Genomic DNA, 5,362 nt, shown 5'->3' with positions numbered 1-5,362 from the left:
GTCTTCTACCTCTCCGTCGAGCCACGCGATGCGGGAAGCCCTAGAAAGCCGCCATCGCCGTCGTCTTCACCTCCGGACGCCGTAGATCATCATCGCTGCCCTGTCGTCTCCAGCGCGTCCCGAGCCACAACGAGCATCCTGAAAGCCCTCTGTGAGGCCCACCGTCTTCTCCCCCTTCTCCCTTGCCCTTTTGCACCCTCTAGCCCCTGGCTGCATGATTCGAAGCTCACCTCCGCTCAAGCTCGTTGCCGGTGACATTCCGGCGACCCCTTGGTCACCCCACCAAACCAAACGACCTTGTGAGCTCGCGTAGATGCCGTAGGAGACAAAAACCGGGCATTTCTCAACCCATAGCGTCGACCTCCTCCTCGGCGAACTCCGGCCGCCGCCGAGGTCGATACCGCCGTTGCCTCCGGCCACCCCACGGCCTCCCGCGTGTCCCACTGGATGCACGCGAGCCTGGGCATTGCGTAGGTGGTCTCCGCCGTGCGCTCGGTCGCCGGAGGGCGATTCCCGTGCCCCTCCGCCGCGTTCGCGTGTGTGAAGAAGTACACCCCTGCAGGGTTATCATGATCTATTCGAATAGCCGGGTCCGCGGTTATGGACTTCTTGGATGCTTGCGTGGTACATAGACAACTTAAAGTGGATACTCTAAAATGCTCAAGACAAGTGTGAGTGCTATGGATGGCCTTCTCGTAGGGAGACGAGAATGAATCCATAGTAGTGTAATGATGTGGTGATTAGTGGACTCGTGTGCACTCTCTTACCTGAAAGAAGTTACTCGCAGTCGTAGAACAGGATAGCCGCTGAGTCAAAGCTGGCTTGCTGCAACTAAACCCCACATTGTCTTCTTGATACTAATGCATGTATGATAGGATCTGATGTATGTCTTGCAGAGTACCTTTGTACTCACGTTTGCTTAATTTATGTTTTGTAGATGAGACAGTTGTCTCACTAGTAGTTCCGCTTGGACTTCGACGAGTAGCTTGTTACCTCAGCTATGATCTTGTACCCTTGGGAGGGTCTTGTAGATAGGCAGCCTTCTTGGCCTTTTTCTTTTGTAGTTGTCTGTACTCAGACATGTAATGCTTCCGTTGCTTGTATGCTCTGAATGATGGGTCATGGGACCCCTGTTTGAATTAAATGCTACTAGCACAAATGCCTGTGCGTTGCAACGGGAGAGAAAGTTCATGTGTCGATATAAACGTCCATCAATGCGGCACGCCAACATCCATACGGTGCCATCTGAAGACGACACGCCAAGGTAAAATGTATATCAGCAAAAACTACACAATGAATGAGTTTGCTTTTCTCTTATTTTTTGGATTATCAGGTATTCATTTTGATATAAAAAAGATGACCCTAGGCCAAAATTACTTGCTATGTTATAATTCTATGCAAAAACCGTAGTATGAAAATTATCAAATGACAACCTCATAGCGCCTTTGCTTCCTTGAACGTCATGCCATGTAAAAAAGATCATATAACAGCTCATGATGGCTTGTAGAAGGACGACCTCATCCATTTTTATCACAACCTTGGAAAAACAATGTTGGCTGCGAAGGAAAATAACTTAAGAATGAGGAAAACCATGTCTCTAGAAAATGAAAAATATAGCGTGCTATAGAAAATAGCGCGGGCCCTAAAAATATGCTATCAGTGTGCTATAGGGCGCTACAACGTGCTATTAGCGAGACATTGTACATAAATTAATTTAGCGACGCAATTCTATACACGCTATAGCGTGCTATTAGCAGCGCTATAGCGCACTATTTTTTCCAGTGACATAAAGAGCAACGACACTAAGACAAATAAACCAGCACCTGAAGGTACTGGCACATAATTGGATTATCGACTTCATTAGTTCTACACATGCAACTTCTAACATGCTGGAAACAAAAAGAACTACATTTCCTAAGAACCGGTAACCTTCCACTATTCTTGTGCCTAGCGCAATCTTAAGTACCGCTAATTGCAAAACAAAAGCAATATATAGGATTTTCAATTATTGTTACCAATCTAAACTAACAATTGCTTGAGGTCACGCACCATAATCGTCTTCTTTGGAGGAGGTTGGAAGCCTGCTCTACCCGTTCTTGTTAGCTGGTTCCCCATGTAAGAAGGGATGCACATCCTTGTGAACTGATAAAAATGGATGTGAGAATTGAGAAGCAACGACACGGTTTAGATCTAGAAATGAAGAACAGGGAAATGGAAGAAAAATGTCATTTTTCAGGTCTCCATGACAACAAAATGATAGGAATTAACACACTCAACATAAGCTTGTAATGCACCCAATTTATTTTATCAAAAATTCCTTCAGTTACAATTATAAAAAGAGAAGGAAAAATAATAGAATGTACATTGTAATAGACAATGCTGCTGCACCACAAAACAGAGGGCTCACTCCTTGGCTAATATAATTTCCTCACTCCTGGCAACCTAGAACCCATTAGCAGCCGACCTCTGCATATATGTGATTGCAAACTTGCACTCACTATGAAAGTAATAACACAAGAAACAGTTGTAGGAAATGAAGCACTCTATTTTTGACTTTGTTCTGATTTCACAAAGAGCTTTTTTCTTTGCTGGCTACTCAAAATTATTTTCTTGCCTCCACCACTCCAGCCTTTTTCCCACTTCTTTGTGAGCTAAATACCGGTGCATTGCTACGGAAGGCTTATATCATAGGGTTTTCCATGTTCTGCAATAAAAGAACTATAAAATATTGGTAAACTACATAGTGATTTGCAATAAAAAAAGTGCTTTACGGATCCGTCAACCAAATGCCAATTCCATCTCATCAAAAGATTAACATGAGTGGAGGAGGTTATTAGGATCATCTAGGGACCTACTGGACACTCCTCACTTTAGCAGTTCCAACATGTCACTACATATTTTTCATTATGGAATTCTCATTATTTGTCGATATCAACCACCGCCATTTCCTTATGGGGAGATACATCTACTTTCTTGTAGAACTCGAGTAGGCATCACTCTCTTTGACGATTTTCTCCACTCTGTCACCCAACAGTTTATCATTCTGAAGAATGTGCTTGACATCTTTCCACATCATCAATAGGTTAGTTTGCCTCTGTCAAGGTTAAGTTAAAAGGAAAGAAGGATAGCAGTAGGGTCAATGACAGTTCTAATGCTAGTAACATTCTAGATAGTGTAAGAAGACAATAACAAAAGACAAGCACCTGCAAAGGCCAATTCTCTGGCTTGAGTGCAGTCCATTGACAATTTGTTGATGTTATCAGGGTCAAACGCCACATCCTATATGCAGATTGATGTGTCTGTGACAAAAAACAAAAATGGGTGCCGTCGCACATAATAAAAAAGTATTGTCATACTAATCTTGTCTTTTGTGTTCCTATCTTGCTAGTGTGATGCGAAACAATAATTCTCAATTAACATTAACTGGAATGTTTACATGTTGTGCGAACCGCAGTCATTAAGTGTGACAACACATAGAAGTGTGTCAAAATGAATCTCAAAAGTGTTTGTGGAAGGAAATAAAGTGGTATATGTAAAGAGACCAAACTAAGCAAGTCTGTGTGTGTGTGACTCTCTACTTAAGTATTCAAACAACTTGCAGAATAAAACAACATTCAGACTATTAGTAATCATGGAAGAGCTTACTATGCAAAAAGTAATCATACAAAAAAGGGTCATATGAATGGTAAAGAAGAAAGTCCACATCGTTATTCTGAAATAACACTCGGCATAGAGCCCACCATTGGCATAGACAGTTTTTCCTACAGGTGATCATATAGAAGTAGTACGAATCAAACTGAACAAGACTAACATGTTAATCATATCTATATTTTGAAGAGCATCTTTTGTCAAATCTGGAGTGCCGCTTAACTAAAGAAGGTTCAAGTGAATAAGCTGTGCATAAAGAGATACTACAGACTCTCGATGAACATTGCACAACTCGCAGACATAGCATCACGATCAAACGATCAGGCTAAAAACAGATGTTGATCATGATCAGGACTCACTGTCACTATGAATAGAGCGTTGTGAACCAGAAGCACGGCCGCTTGTTTCCCTCCGCCCTGGAGAGGGACTCGATGACCTCAACCTTCTTGTGCTTGCCGGCGAGGCTGTATGCCTAAACCCGTGTCTCACCACTGTTGAGGTCCCTGTAGTAGATGGTGTTGGGCCTCAGCCCGGGGCACTCCATCATGGACATAGCCACCGTGTCGGACGTGTCCATGGGCACCGCAACGTTGCCGATGTCGTCCTCCTCTTCCCACATCTCACCGCACTCGTCCAGCACGCGAACCATGAACTCCTCACCCTCGGCCGCCTCGACGAGCTCCACTTGGATTAGCGCCCCACCGCCGGGGGTCTGCACGAGGAAGTTGCTCTCCACGCACGAGGTTGGCCTCCGCGTCACGGACGGGATGATATCGGGGACGCGGAGCCCAGCCCGTGCAGCTCCAGGAAGACGTACACAATCCTGAACCGGGTGTTGGCGTAGAGCTGCCCGCGGTGGAGCGCCAGGTCCACCACGGCCAGGATGTTGCTCGGCCTCACTGATTTGAAGGTTCTCTTGCCGGGTCGATCTGTGGCCTACTGTTGGCAGTGCGGCTGGAAGTAGATGACGGCCACCATCGCCCTGCCGTCGGGCATGGGCACTGGGATGGCCTTGTGGATCAGGGTGTCCTTGTGGAGGATCAGGGCGTTTGAGGTGGACACTGAGACCGGCAGGTGTACTCGCGACGCGGTCGGCAAGGGGGAGCGCCGCAACGGGGGGCAGAAGAGCGCTCCCATCAGGGCCCCTCCCGCTGTCGGGCACAACGAAGAGGAACGGAGAGGGGAGGCGCCGGCAGCAGCCGTGGAGGGCGCTAGGTGCCTAGGCGCCGACAGGGGGGCCGAGGAGGCCGGAGGTGGAGAAGAGGCCGAGAGGGCCGGAGGGAGAGGGGGGAGCCAGAGCCAGGGCAGGGGAGGGAGACGCCGAGAGAGCCGACGGGAGGGGAGGGGCAGCCGTCGGTGCGATGAAGGGGATAAGATAGAAGAAAGGAGAGCGAAGGGAATTTTTACAAAATGCAGGGATTAGTTTGCAAAACCAAAACGTTTTCTCAGATCGAGTCAAATAGGGACTATAGGATCATTTACCAAAAAGCTCAAGGACCTTTCTGCAAACTTGCTGCGACGGTGAACCCGGAGACTCAATCCATGCTTTATTATTAGGGAGAGATGTGGCTCTTTTGGTCCTTTATCTATATGAGTTTGTGTTATGTTGTGATGCCATGTTGTACAACACATAGTTGCATGTTATGCGTACGTGTAACATGTATTGCTATGTGTGGGATCCGACAACCTAGTTGTCTATCCTTGGTAGCCTCTC

The 5,362-nt window shown here is 46.6% G+C and overlaps 1 pseudogene; it reads right to left on the bottom strand.

The window, feature by feature from the left end:
* Nucleotides 1–4,012: 4,012 nt before the first annotated feature.
* On the bottom strand, nucleotides 4,013–4,867 carry LOC125529337 (annotated as a pseudogene).
* Nucleotides 4,868–5,362: the final 495 nt, after the last annotated feature.

The sequence above is a fragment of the Triticum urartu genome, unplaced genomic scaffold (assembly GCF_003073215.2).
Source record: "Triticum urartu cultivar G1812 unplaced genomic scaffold, Tu2.1 TuUngrouped_contig_5530, whole genome shotgun sequence".
NCBI classification, from domain to species: domain Eukaryota; kingdom Viridiplantae; phylum Streptophyta; class Magnoliopsida; order Poales; family Poaceae; genus Triticum; species Triticum urartu.
Note: the sequence above shows the minus strand (reverse complement) of the source record. Positions and strands in the feature narration are given on the sequence as shown.